The sequence below is a fragment of the Saimiri boliviensis genome, chromosome 5 (assembly GCF_048565385.1).
Source record: "Saimiri boliviensis isolate mSaiBol1 chromosome 5, mSaiBol1.pri, whole genome shotgun sequence".
Lineage (NCBI taxonomy): Eukaryota > Metazoa > Chordata > Mammalia > Primates > Cebidae > Saimiri > Saimiri boliviensis.
In genome coordinates this window covers 35018184-35039940 of record NC_133453.1, presented here as the reverse complement: position 1 = coordinate 35039940, position 21757 = coordinate 35018184, and the positions used below count along the sequence as shown (strand labels likewise).

General features: G+C 40.1%; 1 long non-coding RNA gene and 1 pseudogene across 1 annotated transcript in view; both read right to left on the bottom strand.

Moving 5' to 3' along the window:
- Positions 1-21757, bottom strand: part of LOC141584555 (uncharacterized) — a 90017-nt gene that overhangs the window by 66393 nt on the left and 1867 nt on the right. Inside the window, exon 2 of the long non-coding RNA XR_012517637.1 lies at positions 3808-3960. This is a non-coding gene — a long non-coding RNA (uncharacterized LOC141584555). The remainder of the gene's footprint in view (positions 1-3807; positions 3961-21757) is intronic.
- On the bottom strand, positions 1541-1659 carry LOC120364529 (5S ribosomal RNA; annotated as a pseudogene).

Sequence of the window (21757 nt, the reverse complement as noted above, 5' to 3'; positions counted from 1 at the left end):
TGTCCAACATCTTCTGAGACCATCTCAGGTGGATCCACCACTTCTAGTTATATGACCTTAAGAACAGCTCTTGGCCAGGCACGGTGCCTCACGCCTGTAATTTCAGCACTTTGGGAGGCTGAGGCAGGTGGATCACCTGAGGTTGGAAGTTCGAGACCAGCCTGACCAACATGGAGAAACCTCATCTCTACTAAAAATACAAAATTAGCCAGGCATGGTGGCACAGGTTTGTAAACCCAGCTACTCGAGATGCTGAGGCAGGAGAATCACTTGAATCCAGGAGGCAGAGGTTGCATAAGCCAAGATCACATCATTGTACTCCAGCCTGGCAACAAGAGCAAAATTCCATCTCAAAAAAAAAAAGAAGAAGAACAGCTCTTAACCGTGACTGTGTCTCCATTTCCTCATGTGTAAAGTGGGGATAATAATGTACTTCATGCTGTCAACAGAAGGATTGAATGACTATGAAGTGCTTAGAACCATGCGTAGCATACACGAAGTTCTATAAAACAATTTTGATGAGTGAATAAACCTATTTCTCAAGATATTTTTAAATATTTAGTCCCAGCTAACAGCCTTCTCTTACTTACTGCCCCCTACCAGAATTGCCATAGCAATGATGATACAGCTACGTGATCAGTCAGGGTTTTCACTCCCTGTCACCATTGGCATTTTGTCCTCTCCTCCCAATCCATGGTGCATGCAGAATTTGCATAACTTATGCTAATTATTCTAAACAAGACAATCCAGATTAGGAAGAGAAAGATGTGTTTGACTTATAGATGCTTGTGATAGGCAGAATAATGGCCCCCAAAGATGTCCTTGTCCTAACCTCCAAATTCTGTGAATATGTTACCTTAAAAGGCAAAAGGGATTTTGCAGATGTGATTAAGCTATGAAACTGGAGATGGATGGAGGCAGGAGGTCAGAACGGAGAGAAGATGGAAGAAGGGACCATGAGCCAAAGAACGCAGGCAGACTTTAGAAGCTGATGAAGGCAAGGGAATGGATTCTCCCCTGAAGCCTCTGGAAGGAATTTAATGCTAACAACACCTTGCTTTTAGACTCTGACATTCAGAGCTCAAAGGTAGTAAATTTATGTTGATGAAAACTAAGTTTTTATAGCACTAAGTTTGTGCTAACTCACTACAGTAGCAACAGAAACTAATACAACACTTTATACAAAAGGCTTTCTCTGATGGAACCTGAAAAGCTCAGAGGTGTTGACTTTGCAGCAAGATGCCCAGAGAGAGCCATAGCCCAGGTCAAGAAAAGAAGCAAAGAATGAATATAATTTTTAAAAGAAATATTTAGCACCTCTGGTCTTTTTCGTGATCAACCAGCAATGAGATCATTTGCCTCCAGTCACAGATTGTACCTGCATTTTCCAGTAAAAAAATATGTTCTTTAGAATACATCTAAGGAATATATTAGTTCCTTGAAAAGTTTGATTTTTGCTTTGTGCCAGGTCTTCCACCGTTTTTGTTGACTGTTATCTAAGTCTTTTATTTAGATTTTATTTATTTATTTATTTATTAAACCCCAACAGCACCCAGTATTCCCAGGCGGTCTCCCATCCAAATACTAACCAGGCCCGGCCCTGCTTAGCTTCCAAGATCAGACGAGATTGGGCATGTTCAGGGCGGTATGGTAGTGGACTTATTTACATATTTACAAATTTACATAATAGTACCAGCAGCTAACATTTACAGAGAGCCTTCTGTGTATCAGGCACTGTCTAAAATATTTACATGCATTCAGTCACTGAGTCCTTTGCAACAATTCTTTGAAGTCTAGAATGCCATTATGCCCATTTTTCAGATGAGAAAACTGAGGCTCTGAGAGGGCAAGTAACTTTCCTCAAGTGATACAGCTAGAAAGAGGAATAGCCAGCCTTCAAACATAGATGGTGTGGCTCCAGAGTCCATGAGCCTAAGCTATATAATCTTGCTTTTCAAAACACTTAATTTCCTAAGGGCCAAGATTCAGTGTTATTCTTTATTGTTTTATCTCTTCTACTTCTGATCCACTGTGCCGAGCATATTTATTGAGCACCTGTTATTATTAGGCCATGTGGTAGATACTTCCATGTACATTACTTCACATAATCTACTATAATCTCAAGTATCCAAGGGCATACAAATACTGACAGGAGGAACCTCAAGCCTTTGTTCATTCCAATCCACCATGCTGAATTTCAAAAATAAAAGCACTGGAGTTGGAGTCAACAAGCCTGATTTAAGGCTTAGCTCTTTTATTTAATTCCTAGCTGTATGAATTGTGCCACTCTCTTTACCACAATAGCCTGTTATTTCGCCTCCAAAATGGAGACGATAAGACCTACTGCTATGCTTTGAATGTCTGTCCTTTCTAAAACTTAATGTTGGCATTTTCTCTCTAATGTGGCAATATTGAGAGGTAGGGCATTTAAGAGGCTCTGCCCTCAGGAATGGATTAATTCATTCACGGATTAACGGGTTAAAGAATTAATATGTTATCATGGGAGTGAGACTGGTGGCTTTATAAGAAAAGGGAGAGAAACCTGATCCAGCATGTCCAGTTTCCTCCCCATGTGATGTTCTGTGCTGCCTTGGGATCCTACAGAGAGTCCCCATCAGCAAAAGGCCCTTACCAGACACAGCTCCTTGCCCTTGAACTTCTCAGCCTCCATAACTGTAAGAAATAAGCTCCTCTGCCTTATGAATTACCTGGTTTCAGGTATTCTGTTATAAGCAACAGAAGACAGAAAAAGACACCTATCCTGTAGGGAGGGTTGTAATTTTCCAAGCTCCTGCTGAGTGGGGCTGGTGGGACGGCACAACTGGGAGGCGGAACTGGCCTCCCTCGAGGCAGCAGTGGGCATCTGAGCCTGGCTGTTAGAGCAGAGCTGGGGGCAGCAGCTCTCTCCTTATGAAGCCAGGCTCTGGGCCTCCCCTCTTGCCTGTTCTAAGAGAAGCCACCACCTGGTTGGAGGGGCTGGAGGTTACTCCTTCACTGGGAGCGGCACTTTTCTGCCTGCCCCATCTCCCCTTCCTCATTGTTTCTCAGTGCTGGCCGCACGTTCGGATCACTTGGGGAGATAAAGGGAATATGAATGCCCAAATCCTGCCTCCAGTGAGTGAAATCAGAATATCTGGAGCCAAGTATGGGTATTTTTGTTAAAGCTCCTCCAGTTGTATTAATGGGCAGCCAGGCTCAGGAATGCCAAGCATAGCAGTTAAGAGCTCAAGCTATGGAATCAAATGAGACTCACATCTATGACTCACTGGCTACCTAGTGATGGGCAAGTTACTCAAGTGTTCTTTGCCTGTCTATTCATGGGGGACTAATCAGTAGAGCAACATTTTCTAATCCTTTTTATAACATGGCCTGCAGAGAAAATAAGAATATTCGTAGAGCATCCCAGAGTAAGTAAATGAGGAGGGAAGACCTTCTCAGACACTACGGCCATCTTGAGGGCAGAGAGGTTCTGTACCTATACACACTTGTGCCCCTTTCCAAACAAGCTGGCAGGGAGGCTTTACAGAGAGGAGCAAGTGGGAGATTTTTATCAAGTCAACTCACCAAAGGGTATTAGAGCTAAAAGGGACCTTAGTAAATGATATGCTCCAATCCCCTCCTTTCACACTGAGGAGGAAACTGAGGCTAGAGAGGTGGGGTGACTCACTTGAAGAATGTGCCAGAGTGGTGTCAGCAACTGCCCTTGGTCAAAATCAAATGCCAGGCCAGGAGGCGGTGTCCCCTCCCGTTGATCAGAGGGCAGCCATGAAAAACCCCTCCCATCCCTTGTCAGACGATCTCACTTACATCACCATGGAGGACAGGTTGATTCATCGGCCCTGCACCCTTGCAGTCCAGGAGGATGGCTGAGGAACAACCATCTTGAAGTGTAGGTGCCTGCGAGGAATGACAGCAAGCAAGCTTCTTTGCTCTTTTCCTTTTTCTTTTCAGTCTGGAAAGCTGCAATCAATGAGAGTGTGCAGAATTAAAGCCAGGATACAGGAACAGAGGTAAAGTCAGAGAGCCATTCAAGACTGACAAGTTGACTGCTCAGCATGCTGAAGTCATTTGTCTAGCTGGAGGATCGTTTTTCCCCTTCAGGTTTATTTAAATTGTGGAATGGCTGGGGTTTGGGGAGCTGTTAAGGTCCTGACACTTGAGCTGCTTTTGCACTGCTGATTTATAACAGACTTAGGATGCTGGAAATGCTGGATGCCCTGTTTGTATGCAGCCCAGAACCATCCACCCCCTCAATTCCACACCTCCATGCTGCATGGAGATGAAAATCCAGAATGTAAAATATGAAATCTGTTGGTGACAAAGAATGGCTAGGAAGCCACTGGTTACAAGGGTTTGAAAGTGGAAGCCAGGTGCGTTCTTTCCAGTATGGCTGCAGACTGTCTTTGAAACAGATGTCACCCGCTCCCCTGCCATTCTCTTTGCTTAGGGGAGGCGCAGAGTTCCAGAATGGGAGACAATAGGCATTAATATCCATTGGAATGACAGCTGTTTATGACTTGCTTTGCTCAGGACACGTGTCCCCCAAGCAGAATGATTAGCACTCCAGCAGAATATGATATTTGTGGGTAATCAAAAGCGAATGGCAGATCGTTTGGACTAATGGGAAGCAGGGTCCACATCAGGCTTTCTGGAAGTTTCCACTAAGAATAAATAATAAAATGAGTTCATAGCAGTAGCCTCCCTCCTCCTCATAACATGGTAGATTTGTTTAGTGTATCCTGGGAAAACTTACCTGCCTTGCCAGGGTGTTATGAGAATTAATTAATGTTTGTAAAGTGCTTGGAATGCCACTGAAGAAAGGTACCTTGTCGATGCAAATTATTATCATTATATAGTGCCTTTCATCCCAGAATCTCAGAGTGCTTCCCCAACAATTAATTAAGCCTCACTACACCCCTGCGAGGGAGGAAAGCCTCATTCTGCCCACACTAATATGGCAGAGTTTCTGCACCTGAGTCACAGAGTCTAATGTTCAAGTCGCCCTCCAGGAGGGAGAGAGACTCCATTAGTGAGCATCCCTAAGTGCTTCATAATACATGAGTTGCTAACAATGCAAGGCAAAGCACGATACACCGATACCTATGGCCATAAGGGCTTGTTTAATTTTGTTTGGTTCCTAATTGTCTAGGCTGCTTGTTTTATTTTTCTCCCTTCTTTGTAAAGCAATAAGGTGCTTGTCAGAGGAGAGCCCAATGAGCAGCTGTAATGAGTTACAGCATCCTAAGACACCTTCTAACCCTTTTCCTTAGCACCAACAACCCCAGAAACAGGTTGTGCCCCTCCCCCCCACAAAAGAAGTTAAGTTACCTTTAGCAAAAATTGTAAAGAATTTATTAACAGGATGGACGGTTAGACACCGTGTTAGCAATCTGGAAGTTGCAACCTCATCTAACATGTGAGCATCTTATGTATTGTAATTCTTTTTTCATTACAAGTGCGTTAATTCATAAGCACAAATCTCTTATTTGGCTGCTTTTAGAGGAGTGTGAAAATCAAGTGAGCATGTGTAGCATTGCAGGGGGATGGTGTGTGCTGGAGAAATATCAGCCTGCACAGTCCTTACCAAATGCATTTTGAAACGGAACTTTTTGGCATTGGTTCTGGACAAGTTTTAAGACAGGAATTTCCCCAGGAGGCCAACTTTCTAGTCATGAAAACCTGGGAAGAAAAATCATGATTTCCAACTCTAATTATATCTCAGAGCTTGAGTCATGTGACCTCAGAAACATTTCCCAAACTCACATCAAGCTTCCAATTTCTCCTGGGCACATTTTGGAGCTAGAAGACCCAGTTTCCCAGTTGGGTTGTCCACTTACCAGTCATGTTACCCTGGACAAGCCACTAACCTCTTTGAGGCCCAATTTCTTCATCCATAAAATGGGAATAGTGGTGGCTGCCCTAACCTAACCTATGTTTTATGTTGTGTAGATGGAATGAGGTCATTTTTATGTGGAAGTGCTTTGTAAACCATGAAAGCTATTTAAGTGTAAGTGACTGCTAATAGCAGGAGTCAAGTCATCTTAGGAACCCTGCAGTTATAGGAAGACAGACTTGTTCATAGTCATAAATCACACTGAGCAGTGGCCACCTCTAAGGTGTGGTGTGCTTATTATCTATGCTAAGCAGCACGGATAGGGAAGTTAGAGGGCTCTAGGAATGAAAATCTTCAGCATTATCAGAAGGATTATAGAATATGGTTTTGCTCGTCTAGCCTTTCCCCATCTATCTTACCCCACCCTGCCACCACCATCTAGTCTCCTAATTCCACTGAGGAATTCTTCCCTAACACCATGTAGTCCTGGCTGGACTTTCACGTATACAGCTAGTGCTCGACTTACAACCACAATTGGTTCCGGTCGTAACACGATTTGGTCGTAAGTTGAGTAGGCTGTATGTACAGTACTGTGAAATGATGTTATAAAAATCTTTGTCATATTTTATCATAATTTTCTTTCATTATTGTCATATATCATAATTTTCTTTGTTCATTTATGCCATTTGTATCATCTCTACACCATTTTGTTTCTTATTTTTACATTCTTCAGGTTTAAGTAAAACACTGCCTTACCAGTACAACTGGTTTAATATTTGCAAAACATACAAAATTACAAAATACAGGTGCATCCAAAAATACAAAATACAGGTGTGAAAAATACCATAGGAAACAGTTTCCCAATTGCTTTGTTATAACTGTTGATTGCATGGGTGCAGAACCATTCACAGCTTCACGAATTCTTTATCTTTCAAAATCGTCGACATAGTCGAGTGTGGTAACTTCGTATCACATGCGATCACATTCACTTTCTTTCCTCCTTCGTACTGCTTAATTACCTTCATTTTCGTTTCGAGATCGATGGCCTTTCTTTCCTTCTTGGCAGGCTGAGGCGTAGACAAAGACAATTTCCTCTTGGTAGACATCTTGGGAGGCGTTTGATGAAAAATATCCAAGACACAAAACACAAATTGCTGTACCGAGTCTGGGATAACAGTTGAAATGGTGCACACGGAGATGGTAGTGCTGCCGGAAGCTGGTCTGCACTGTCGTACGCCCAGCTGGGCAACGTTTGTGCTGCCAGACGCAGAGCAGTCATGGCTAGCAATTGTGGTCATAAAGTCGAATGGTCTTAAGTGGCATAGGTCGTAAGTCGATCAATACCTGTAGAGTCTTCTCCACACCCTCATATAGAGTGGGTACCTAGGTTAGCCAATCAGAATATTCCACCCTCTGGCCTAAGGAATGGGCATCAACTCAAGCATAGCCAATTGGGGATATTTTCAATGATCAATATATAGATGTTAGGAGAAAATCCACTGAAATTGCTAAGCTGGGAGGATGTGGGTTGTCTACCACTAGAACAAAGCCTTCTTGAGAGTGTCATCAAGCAAAGGCAAGCTGAAGCAAGACAGAGATGATTGCTTAGAACACATGTGTATGATTGGGAAAAGGGTTTAATACCTTCATGACGTTACTTGTGCTCCTGAATCAAACTGCTCCTTGACTCCTGATTTCCCAAGTTTATGAGCCAATGAATTCCCATTTTACTTAAGCTAATTCGAGTTGAATATCTATTCCTTGCAATAGTAAAAGGCTTACTGATACTGTCATGAACCAGTGAAGAGCAGACAAGATATATCAGTTCACCTTTGGGGAAAAGTGGGCCACATAAACCTAACGTTCATGATTAGATAAAGCAGTTGCTTTATGAATCTTTTCTATGAAGTGGATAGAAAAAGTGATTTGAAATGACCTTGTTTTTCAAAAGGAGTATTGCTGGCTTTCTCACATAGTCAACACAGCATCATTAGAAGCTTGGGGTCCATTCTCTCTGCACGTTTCTTATAGTTAAAGTGCATTGTCAACCAGTAACCATTTTCCTAATACTCGTTCCTGTATTTGGGCTTCGCCCTCTCTTCTACTACCACTGCCTCAGAAGTCTTCGTTCTCTTCTCATGCTCTGCCATTGGAATCATATTATTTGCAATAGAGTTAGGTACCGCCCTATTGATAGACTGAAAACTCTTTGGGGACAAGTTTGGAACCCCTGAATGTTTAGCACACTGCCTGATACATGGTGGGATCTTACATTTGCTAAATTGGTGTTGGATGTGACATACAACTAAGTAGATTTAAGGGAAGGCTAAGGCACAAAATAATATTTTATTCTGAGATGAGGCTGATTGGTTAGATCAGCCAAAGGATCCAAGTGTAACATGTATGTGTGTGCACATACATATGTTTTAACTCACAGGCTTTTTGTTGACTGGACTGAAGTACATGCTTACTAGAGTGCATAATTATAAGCTTCAATTCTGGTGCCAGTAGCCTGGGTTTGAATCCTCACACACTATGTGGCTTTGAGTGAATCATTATATGATCTCTCTGTGTCTCATTCTTTTTATCCATAAAAAGAACAAAAAATAAACCTACTTTATTATTGTGAAAATTAAATTGACTTGCACAAGTAGAGTAGTTAGAACAGTGCCTGGATCACAGCAAATACTCAATAAATGTAAGCTGGTATTATTATGAATGAACTCTGGCTTACAGTACTCATTCTTCTGAGTGTAAAGACACAGAATCCAACAGCTCCTCTCTACTACACAAGGTGCACTTCATATTTTTCTTGATTGTTTTGCCTGAGAGGTTCAGCTGTTCGTTTCTCCATACTGAATCATTGTCCTGTAGGGCTGGGCAGCAGGTGGCATGCTCATAAAAGCCTATCATGGTGTGTCACCACCACGGCAAGTCACAGATGGTGTCCTGAGACACCAGACGCAAACCAGAAAGAGGAGACCAAGATGTCCATCAACCTTCCGGGGAAGAATCACAGAGCTCCTCATTTATGTGCTTGTCAGTGTTTTGTTCACGTTTATTACCTTCGTGAGCATTTATTTTTCCTGATCATGTCCCAGTGGTAGGTTTTCAGCCTCTATAGTTATGGACATAAACTTTCACATTTTCACCAGTTTCCTTCTCGTCAGCCCTCATCTGATCTGCATTTGCATCCTCTTGCTTGCGTGAGAAACAGAGCTTGCTCACAAGCGTCAAATGTATGAAACGTTTCTCATGGTAAGGCAAGTTTATGTGTCATCCGAGGTCTCCCGCAAGGCAACTCCTGACCTCCACGCACTTCATTCATAGAGCTTTGAAATTTGTTCAACTTGCTAACAAGTCGGAGAGTATTTACAGAGCAGGGATGAGTCAAATGGGGAACAGGAACAGATGGAGAAGAGCCAGTTGTTATGCTTCAAGTACATTTCCCACATTGGAATGCGTCAAAGCCTGGCGGTATATACTGCATGCAAGTCACCCACATAGTATAATACTGATTTAATTTACTACCAAACGCCTTCGTTTTGCCATTACATAATCATAAATGTGCCCCCAAAGAGGCAGTGTTGGAACATAAGCCAGGGCAAAGAGCCAACCAGACATGAGTTCTAGTTCTAGTTATACAACCTCTTTCATGTTCCTACAAATCCTCAGTGGCCTTTCAGATCTGCGGCAGGACATACCTTGACACCACTCTTGTCTGTTGACTTGTCTTTCATTTACCTAGCTGGTGAGCTGTGTGGTTTACTGGCTCAATTCCTGGGCATGCTGGAGAGATACCGGGGAACTGACACAGATGCCTTGAGATGTCATGGCAGCTCTCAGTTCCACCCGCCCCCACATCCTGTCTACTCTCTAGTGAAGTTGCTGCTCTAAAAAAAGAGCTCAGCACAGCTTGAGAAAGGCCTGGAGAGGATGGCCCTCATCACATTTCCCCCCAAAGTCTTGCTGTTAAATCTCTCACAAGCTCTAAGAGCGAATTGTCAGCCATTTACTTACCCAGCCCTAAACACCTCAGCCACATCTACCAGGATGAAGGAAATTGCTTTCAGGGATAGATACATCTCAAGAAAGTTGGCTATAAAATGGATTTTTATAAAGAAAATTCCATTTTCTCCTGGCTTCCATTATAAAATTGGAAAATTTGTCACACTGGAGGAAAGAATCCTCTCAGGAGGCAAAAATGAACATTTGGGATGAGAAATTAATGTAAAGCCATAGCAATGACACGTCTCTCATTGGAATGCACCAGTGCCTGCTGGGAACCACCTCATGGCTCACTTTCCCTTTGAATCATTTACAGCGTTTTGTGGAAGCGTTGGAACTCACGAACCTAACACACACTGTCAGTCCTTCCCCTCTCCCACCCAAAACTTTGAGAATTTTCTCCATGAGCAAAGGTTCTATTTCCATGTTCTTGCACCTCACAAAACTTGCTACTGCTCACTCGTATTAGTTTGAATATGGCTTTAGGCTGCAACATAACATTTTATTCATTCATTCACTTATTTATACCCCACTTCATTTGTATAAATAATTTGATGTGGCTTAAAGGAATAAATGAGATAAAATGGTGTACTTGCATTTCAGATTTAATTCTACTTGTTTGCCCTAATTAAGTCAATTTTGACATTTTAATGTCATGAGCCATAGCAGTAAATAATATATTAATCTATTAGAATTGAAAGGGTTTAAGAGGTCATCTAGGCTACTTCCCATCTGGTATAGCTTGCATTGTAGCCTGTCCAGTAAAATGGAGTGATATTTCTACCTTGACTCTATAACAGACTGAAGAAACTACACACAACTTTTTTCATGATGTGGCTCATGAGAAGCCCTAGTTTAAGATCTGAAGCTTGGTGAGTTTCCCAGTAGGTGAAGAAGAAAAGTTCTACTCTATCTGAAAAGATTCTGTCACCAATTACCCAGATAATTTCCCACTACCAGGGCATAAAGAGAGTTTATTCTCTCAGTAGCAATACCTGAGGCATTTCTAGCTTTTTCTCCTTTTTAAGGTTCCTGGAAAAGCAGAAGTCTTTGCTCTCTGATCCCTGGCTTTATGCCACCTCCCCACCCCACCTCTAGATGAAAACTGTTCATTTCATTGTCAGCCATACTTGATTCAGTGGAATTTCCCAAATTTTGTCCACAGAATCTCCCTGCCCGAAGCTTCCTAGTTGGGGTCATTTCCCTGGGTTATTTCTGCTTTAAAGACTTTGTAACTGTGAGTAAGGCACTAGGTACTTCCCTTATACCCACAAGCAGTTATTCTGGCTTTCCCCTGGGAGTGCTGAGTGGACCTGGGCAGAGACATTGAGCTGACAGCTTAGCTGCCCAGTTGAGTACCAGAGACTTCTGATCTCTCCCTACCTATTCTGTGAGGGCCAAGGGCACCTTCTTCTGCCAATGGCACACCATCCCTCAGAACTGTAAAAAGTGCCACCTGTTGCTTTTTTCCAGCATCACAGGGAACAACCACATAATGCAAAGTTGATGTGTCAGTCTGCATTCACCAGACCATGCTGCTGTAACCCCCAAACCTCGGTGACTTACAGCACAAAGGTGCTGGGACTCACAGCACAGCCCATCTGCAGCCCAGCTCTGCCCCTCACAACTGCTGGGGATCGGGCTGATAGGGATCCCTTGGCTGGTACATGCCATTGTCATGACAGAGGCAAAAAGCAGCATCCAAACCTCACAATAACTTTGTTCACAAGTGGCATATGTCACTTTTACGTTCTAGTGGCCAAAGCACATCACATGGCCACATCTGATGTCAAAAGGGGTGGGGACGAACACTACAGCTTGGAGAAGGACAGATACTACTCTATCCAGCAAAGGAGTGATGTATAATCCTTTCACAGTGAGTGAGGTGAACTGGGACCAATAAAGCAATCCATCTCGGTTGGTGACATTACCGTTTGGGGAAGGCTCCCATAGAGGAGCGAGCTAACTTGTTTATACCAATTATAACCTATCATAGAGTTTCAACGTCCAGATTTGGGGGCATCTGCTCACTGCTGTTTCTTCCAGAAGCTCTGAGTGTCCTCCATAAGTTTTCCTGTCCTTTCTTCATGCCACCCCCTTCATTCTCTAACTCCCCATCCACACACATTCACAGAGCACCTGGGTCTCCTTTCTTCTGCTCTCCCAAATTTCCTACTTCCTCTTCTTTTCCAGGCTGCTATCCTTCCCAAAGCCTCCTCTTGTGCCTAGAGGTGTGATACACAGATATCCTTGCCTGTTCCTATTTCCCTTGTGGAGTGAGGCAAGGGGAGGCCTCAAGTCCTTATGGTGAAGGAAGGACAAAAAGACATAGCATGGTCTTGACTGCAGGAGGCACCCAACTTTCATTTGCCCTTGCTCTGAATTTCTTTAGTTATGGCCACATATTTAACATAAATCAGATATCTCACACTACAAGAGTTTATCTTCTGCCAATGTGCTTCCCTGAGTTTACAGATGAGACTCATATTCTCCCTGCTAGCAAAGCTTCTGTTCCTTCTTATGCCAACATTTTATCTATCTCTTTTACCACCTTTGGTTACATAAGCATTACTTTCCTGTTAACTTGTCTCTGGAAGACGTGCCCAGTGGTTGCACTCACACTTTTAAGGGGTGTGTGTGTGTGTTTCAGTTTTTGTTTATTTACTTTGCCTGGACTGCAGTGGATAAGGAAATTCAGTTCTGCCACTCAGTCCCATGGGAGCCCTGCACTGGGTACCATCCACATCTGTTGAACTGTCTCATGCCCACCACCACCACCGCCTTCCTCCTTTCCTCCAAAAGGGCACTATTGCTTTATAACTCTCAGGACCATCCTCCTTCCCAGAAGATGCTCAGTACAGATGCGCATTTTCAATCTTATGTCCATATGTGCTTCTCCCAGCATTGCACTCTTCCTTATTCTGGGTGCACAATTTCATAATTCCATTTAAGCCCCCATCTAATTTAGAGAAACAGCCCAGGGTTGTTGCCACACAGTGATACTTTGAGATCATCTCCAGAACAATGCTTCTGTGCACCAGGACCTTCATGGTTCCTTTTACCAAACTTTTTTTGTTGAACTTTGATTTTAGGCTCGGGAGTGCATGTGCAGGTTTGTTATATAGGCAAATTGTGTGTCGTAGGGGTTTGGTGTAGATTATTTTGCCACCCAGGTAATAAGCATAGCACTTGATAGGCAGTTTTTTTGATCCTCTTTCTGTTTCCACCCTCCACCTTCAAGTAGGCCCCAGTGTACACTGTTCTCTTCTTTGTGCACCTGTGTTTTCAATATTTAGTTCCCACTTAAAAGTGAGAATATGTGGCATTTGGTTTTCCAGTTCCTGCATTAGTTCACTTAGGATAATGGCCTCCAGCTCCATCCATGTTGCTGCAGGGTACATTACCTCATCCTTTTTTATGGCTGCATAGTATTCCATGGTGTATATGTACCAAATTTTCTTTAGCACAGCATTTAGGTTGATTCCATGTCTTTGCTGTTGTGAATAGTGCAAACTTTCTTTAGTTACCTAAATAACTCCAATTTGGACACTGTATGCCCCACCCAGTCTCCTCTGATGGACCAGACAAAAAGCTCCACTCTCCCAAGCCTGTGACACACAGAATACTCTGGCAAGAGGGGACCTCACCACTGGCCCAGATCAAGACCCTAGTGCCATTCAGGTATGCAGGTGTCTTGGTTTCCACCCAGAAAGGTCATGACCTTTGACCCTCACGATGTTTGCATTCCTGCCCCTGTGCCTAATCCTGCTGTTTGGGACAAAAGATGCTAACCTATAAATTGCCATTTGTTTCTTCCAATGTATGGCCAACCATTGACATCATATAAAGCCAACCACCTCATGAAAGAACACACACTGAGAGAGGGCTGTTGAAACAAATGTCCAGTGAGCTCACCCCTCATAGAACCACAGAGTGGAATGAAGACCAGTCTTCTAGAAAGAACAATTGATTCCAACCCCTTCATTTTGTAGATGAAGAAACAGAAATCCAGAAAGTCCAGTAAAACTTGCTTGCCAGGCTGGTGAATGGCAGGAAGATTTCTCATCTCTTAAAGCAACACTCTTCCTGCTTTGCATGTCCCCACCTCGAACTAAGCACAGTAATTTTTTTCAGGAGACAACAAACTCACAAGAAGATATATTTTCATTTTATTGCTGCATAATATTTGTACATATTTACAGGTACATGTGATCTTTTGTTACATGCATAAATGTGTAATGATCAAGTCAGAGTACTTAGGGTATCCATCACCCATGTTTATTATTTCTGTGTGTTGGAAACATTTCAAGTCCTCTCTTCTAGTTGTTTTGAAATACACAATACACTGTTGTTAACTATAGTCACCCTACTCTACCATCAAACATTGGAACTTTTCTATCTAACTGTACGTTTGCATCCATTAACTGATCTCCCTTCATAACCCCTAGCCCACCTATGTATTTCCTAGCATCTGATATCTATCATTCCACTTTCTGCCTCCATGAAATAAAACTTTTTTAGCTCCCACATGAGTGAGAACATGTGATATTTGTCTTTCTGTGCCTGCCTTATTTCACTTAACATAATGACCTTCAGTTCCATCCACATTGCTGCAGATGACAGAATTTCATTTTCTACAGTTTAATAGTATCCTATTGTACATATATACCACATTTTTAACCTATTAAGCCATTAATGGACACTTGGGTTGATTCCATATCTTTCCTTTCCTTTGGATAAATACCAATAGTGGGATTGTTGGTTTATATGGTAGTTCTATTTTTAGTTTTTTGAGAACTCTCCATACTGTTTTCCACAGTGGCTGTACTAATTTACATTGCCACCACAACTGTGTAAGAGTTCTCTTTTATCCACATCCTTGCTAGTATCGGTTACTTTTTCTTTTTAATAATTGGCACTTTAACTGGAGTAAGATGATACCTCACTGTGGCTTTGACTTGCATTTCCTTGATAAGTAGTGATGTTGAACATTTTTTCATATACCCATTGGCCACTTTTTTTTTTTTGAGAAATTTCTATTCATGTCCTTTACACACTTTTTAATGAGATTATTTGTTTTTATACTGTTGAGTTGTTTGAGTTCCTTGTATATTCTGGCTATTAGTCCCTTGTCAGGTGAATAGTTTGCAAACATTTTCTCCCATTCAACAGGTTGTCTTTTTATTCCATTTTGTTTCTTTTGTTGTGAAGCTTTTTAGTTTTTTATGGTCCTAGGTGTCTATGTTTATTTTTGTTGCCTATGCTTTTGAAGTCTTATCTATAAAATATTTGTCTAGATCAGTGTCCTCAAGTGTTTCCCCTATGTTTTCTTCTAGTAGTTTTATAGTTTTAGTTCTTACATTTAAGTCTTTAATCCACCTTGAGTTAATTTTTTTATATAGTGAGAGATAGGGATCCAGTTTCATTATTCTGCATGTGGATATCCAATTTTTCCAGCATCATTTATTGAAGAAGGTATCCTTTCCCCAATGTATGTTCTTGGCATCTTTGTTGAAAATCATTTGGCTGTAAATGCATAGATTTACTTCTGGGTTCTCTATTCTGTCCCATTGGTCTATGTGTCTGTTTTTGTATGAATACTATGCCATTTCCACTCTTCTACTTTTGCAATGTATCATGTAGTGTGATGGCTTCAGCTTTGTTGTTTTTGTCCAGAATTGCTTTGTCTATTTGGGCTTTATTTTGGTTCCATACAAACTTTAGGATTTTTTTTTCTATTTTTGTGATAAATAACATTGATATTTTGAAAGAGATTATATCAAATCTGTAGATTGCTTTGGGTAATGGTCATTTTAACAATATTAATTCTTCTATCTATGAGCACAGAATGAGATCCATGGAATGTCTTTTCATTTGTATCTGTTCCCTTAAATTTCTTTCATTAGTGTTTTGTAGTTTTCCTTGCAGAGGTCTTTCACTTCCTCGTTAAATTTAGTTCTAGGTATTTCATTTTATTTTTTGTAGCTATTGTAAATGGGATTATCTTGTTGATTTCTTTCTCAGTTAATTCATTTTTGGCGTATAGAAATTTTTGTATTTTGATTTTGGATCATGCAATTTATTGAATGTATCTATCAGATCTAAGAGCTTTTTGGTGGAGTCTCTAAGTTTCTTTAGATATAAGATCATGTCATCTGCAAAGAGGGATAATTTGACTTCTTAATTTTCAATTTGGACACATTTTATATCTTTTCCTTGTCTGACTGCTGTGGCTAAGACTTCCAGTACTGTGTTGAATAAGAGTGGTGAAAGTGGACACTCTTCTCTTGTTCTAGTTCTTAGATAAAAGGCTTTTGACTTTTCCCCTTGATATTAGCTGTGGTTTTGCCATATATGGCCTTTATTGTGTTGAAAATGTTTCTTCTCTGCCTAGTTTGTTGAGAGATTTTATCATGAAGGGAGTGTATTACTTCATTCTCCTGCTGCTATGAAGAAATACCCACAACTGGGTAATTTATAAAGAAAAGAGGTTCAATTGACTCACAGTTCTTCATGGCTAAGGAGACCTCAGGAAACTTACAATCATAGCAGAAGGCACCTCTTCACAGGGCAGCAGGTCAGAGAATGAGTGCAAGCAGGGGAAATGTCAGACACTTATCAAACCATCAGCTCTCATGAGAACTCACTCACTATCATGAGAACATGAGGGAAACTGCCCCTATAATCCAATTATCTCCCACTGGACCCCTCCCACAACACATGGGGATTATGAAAATGCAACTCAAGATGAGATTGGGGTGGGGACACAAAGCCAAACCATATTAGAGTGGGATGTTAAATTTTATCAACTTTTTGTTTGTATCTATTGAGATGATCATAAGGTGTTTGGCCTTCATCCTATAGATGTGATATATCATATTTATTGATTTTCACATGTTAACCCATCTTTGTATTTCTGGGATAAGTCTCATGTGATCATAGTATATTATCTTTTTGATATGCTGTTGGATTTTGTTTGCTGGTATTTTGTTGAGGATTTTGGCATCTATATTCGCCAGGGATATTGGCCTGTAGGGTTTTCTGTTTTGTTTTGTTTTTGGTTATATCTTTGTTTGGTTTTGGTATCAGGGTAATGCTGGCCTCATAAAATGAGCTAGGGAGAATTCCTTCCTCTTCAATTTTTTGAACTAGTTTGAGGAGAACTACTGTTAGTTTGGTAGGGTTTGGCAGTGAAGCCATCTAGTCCTGGGCTTTTCTTTGTTGGGAGAGACTTTTCATTATTAATTCAATCTCATTACTCATTATTGGTCTATTCAGGTTTTCAGTTTCAATCATGGTAGGTTGTACGTGTCCAGGAATTTATGCATTTTCACTATGTTTCCCAGTTTGTTATTTATTCATAATAGTCCCTGATAATCATCTAATCAAATGCATAATTTTTTAAAATTATACATTTTCTAATCAATTGTATCATTTTGAAAAATGATTTTGAGACTCATTTTTGTGGTAGCAATTGCAATGTCTCTCTTTTTGTTTCTAATTTTGTTTATTGGGTCTTCTTTCTTTTTTCTTGGTTAGTTTAGCTAGCAGTTTATTGATTTTTTTACTTCTTAAAAAAAGCGAGATTTTTGTTTCATTGATCCTTTGCATTTTTAAAATTTCTATTTTGTTTAAGTCTGCTCTGATCTTTATGGTCTATTTCTATTACTTTTGGGTTTGTTTTGTTCTTAGACTTCTAGTTCCATGAGGTACATCGCTAGATTGTTTATTTGAAATCTTTCTACTTCTTTGATGCAGGTATTTATCGCTATAAACTTTCCTCTCAGCACTGCTTTTGCTGTATCCCATAGATTTTGGCATGCTGGGTTTTGATTTTCATTTGTTTGGAGAAATTTTTCATTTCCTCCTTAATTTCTTTCTTGACCCAATGTTTATTCAGAAGCACGTTGTTTAATTTCCACACACTGATAGAATTTCCGAAGTTCCTCTCTACAAGATCTTTAAAATATTCTGATTTTTTAGAATGTTGCATGACAAATAATAGAAACTTATCCTTAGATAGCAATTGGTTAGTTGGTTTATTTAACTTAGTTCCTAGTGAAACTAAGGGAAATAGCATTCAGTGGTTCTCCCCACCTAAGTACACCCTATTTTCTTGTGCCTGAAAGAGATCTGACATACCAATAGACAAGTTATCACCCAAGAGTGTTTCTCTTACTATCCACTTAGGTCATACCTGGGGCTGTCCCTCAGGTACTCACTGGCAGTCTAGGTCTCCAGGTATGTCCATGCTTACAGGTTTGCTGAAGGAGGAGTTCTTTCTTTGCCTGGCCCCAACTAGGCCCCAGGAGCAATTAGGTGCTTAGTAAATGCTATTGTAGGATAACATGTTTTTATCATAGTAATAAATGTTTTTTTGTTTTTGTTTTTTTTTTTAAATCAACATCCTAGTGACGGACCCCAGGTTGGCCAGCTGATGCTAATTTGTGGTATGTTGCAAGATTTCTTTCGTAGTCTATTCCTAAGTTCTTTTGTAGACACATGAGTAAATAGACCATGTGGAAGACAGGTAGGAAGAGCTGGAGTTTGGAGTCCACACTCCAAATGTAGTCCTCTGGTGAGAGTACAGAACTTGGTGTCAGAAGTTTAGAGTTTAATTTCCTGCTCAGCCAACAACTCTTTGTGTGATAAATAAACTGACATCCACATACCCTTAGGCAGAAAGAGTGTCTAAACAACTCTAGAGCAGGGGAATCTGTTTATTTTACAATTAGCAAAAGGTAAAGGGTCTTGTCTGAAACATTTAGTTAGTATCCCAGACTTGACACTCTTTCCACTGGCTGTACGTGCCTCCTTCTTTAAACAAACCTCCCACCATCACCTTCTGAGAGATTCTGAGAATTTAAAAAATTCTAACACATATCACAGCAGCATTTGTTCAAATTGACTGTTAAAAATCACTTATATTAGATCTAGTGTTTCTTTTAACATGTTACCTTTGGAAATGAAGGATCAAAATATGAAAGCCACCATAACAGTATTTCTGATAGAATCACCCTGGTGAAGATTTTTTAAATAGAAGCAGAGGAGGCTTTGATTTCTTCCCATCACAATGTTGCAAACGAGCCTAAATACAGCTTTGCATTTGTTTAACTGAAAGCTGCCATTTCTCAGTGTCAGTTGGGTGTTGTATCTCAGAATGACAAGTGCTGTTAACTTCAGTTACCAAAAATAATAATAATTTAAAAAGAACCAATCTTAGCATATCTTCACCAGAGTATAATTGTTAGAATAATTCTATGAGAGATTCTGCAAGAAAAAAAAATCTACAAAAATTGGAATTACTTAGGGAAATACATGGGATGGATTTGCATTTGATAAGATCTGTAGTTGGCAAGGTGAAGAAAAGCATAAATACATGGAATTTCCCTGACATGGGCAAATTCATCACTAGTAACAGGAGTAAGAATAACAGCAATACAACTAAGGGCCATAGAATGGTACAAAGGACTTTCAAAGATTTTTACACATTCTGTTCTAAATAATAGTTTCAGAACCAATTTCAAGCAAATATACTTTAGTTAGTTCCACATCAATCTAAACTTACAGGGTTGATCAATTCTGGAACCCCCAGTCCCTTTGAAACTATGGGCTGCCATCGAATAGTGCCTTTTTTAGATTATTTACATTTTGATCCACAAAAATGTGATTTCCTGTATCATATCGCAGAAGTACAGTTTTGCATAAAGCCAAGGTACCCCTTAATGGAAACATGACCGTGTTACTGGTGCATGCTGGCATAAGCACCTGCCACTTGACTAGGGTGCCAATTACTGCTGCTGCTCTTTGGTATATGCATGTCTGCCCTATTGAGGAAGGTGGAAGGGAATGGATTTAAATATTGGGTATGGCACTGCTAAACTCTAAGTCAATTTGCCTGACCATGTATTTTCAGGCAATTAAGGAAATACACTTGAAAGTTAACTCATGGGAAGGTATACTGGGCACTGAGCAAGGTCTACTGATTCATCTCGTTCTTAAGGAAGAGATATCATTGATTCCTCACTGGGATCTCCTTGGTCTGATTCTCCCATCCCAACGATGTCAACAAAGATTAATGGAGAGAAAGGGTGGAAGACTTGGGTCATCTATTTTCTAATCAAATGTAAAATTTAAAAAATAATTTTGAGATGGAGAAACCTACTACTTAAGCCATAACTAAGGAACAAGTTTGCATTAAAGTAAAATTACTGGCTTGCTGAAAATGGTGGCTTAAGAAATTAAAACACGAAGTCGGGCATTTTTAAGAAGGCAGAATTATCTGGGGTAATAAATATAAAATTTATATTTATTTTTAAATAAATATAAATTTAAAAGGGATAAAAAATAGAAAAATTTCTGCACTAATTCTTTTCTTTCTTTAAACAGTCTAAAGGTTTATTGAATTACAGTTTTAAGTAAGAGGAAAGCAGTTTGCCTGTCTTGGGGAAGAACATTTTAAGCTCTTTCTCTCTTTTTTTTTTTTTTTTTGCTTTTAATATTAACAGAGTTTCCGAGAATTCTAAGAAAAGGCTATTCCTAGTATAACAAAAAGAAAAGGCAATAAAATTTTGAATTTGGTTTATACAGCTGGCATTTAGGAAAATACAATAAATTATTTTGATGCATTGACTGGTAAGTTTTTGGTGATTCATATCAGGTTGCTGTATTTATTTTAAGACCTGGTGTATAAATCTCATTTCCATTAATTCAAAAACATTTATCAAGCACCAATCACGTACCTGAAACTGAGTTAAACACTGGGATTCTCTGATGAGAGCAATACTACTATTTATTTAATGGTAAGTAAAATCAAATAAAAACTATGCTACATTAGGCCCTTGCTATAAAAATTTAATAGAATCAGAGTTGGAAAGCTTAAAAATATTTTAGAGGTCATCTTATCTAAGACAACTCATTCACACAAAAGTGTATTTTACATGGGACCCAGAACAGTTGTGTGTGTTTATGTATGTATTTCATACATATATCCATATATATATATATATATAAAATATATAATTTATGTATGGATTATATATGTACATATAAAACCAGTTTCATGAAATAATACATATTCTAATTTATTACATTAAAAATGCTGATTACAATACTCTAAATTGATTTTATAACCCATTAACGAATCTCAGTCCAAACTCTGAAAAACACTAATGCAACACAACAGCCCGACCCCTTATCTAGAGATGAGATTGAGCCTGAGTCAGGTTACTTGCTTACATTACAGCCTTGGCTAGTGGAAGGGCTAAACCAGATTTCCTGAGTGCTGGTTTCCTGGTCTACCACATTATCTTATTTTCTTCTTAGAACTCGTTATCACCATCTGAAATTATCCTGCTCATTGCTGCCCTGAGTACTATCTGTCTCTTCCTTAAGGAAGTAAAGCTCTTGAGAAGAGCCACCTTCACAGATGCACTGGCCGTTATTCCACTCGTGCAGAGCTTGGCACATAGCATACGTTCCATACAGTGTTTTTTTTTTTTTTTTTTTTTTAATCAGTGAGGGCACTAAACGGGACCCTGCTTTATATCAAGTGTAGATTCAACTGAGTAGTTTGGTAGGGTCATCGCTGTGCAATAACAACCTGCCTTTTATGAGTGAGGAAAAAGAAGACAAAACGATGGACCCAAAGTGCACACAGCGTCAACACAAAGGCCAGAACCAGAGTCTAGGTCTCTTGATCCCTGTTCAGGGCCCTGAGTTCCCTATGTTGTCTTATATTTTTAGCATGATAATATTATTAAATTAACTTGCCCCAGAATAATCCTCTCCCTTAAAGTGTAACTTTTTTTTTTTTTTTGAGACAGAATCTTGCTCTGTCAAATGCAGAGGCACGATCTCGGATCACTACAACCTCTGCCTCCCAGGTTCAAGTGATTCTCCTCCCTCAGCCTCCTC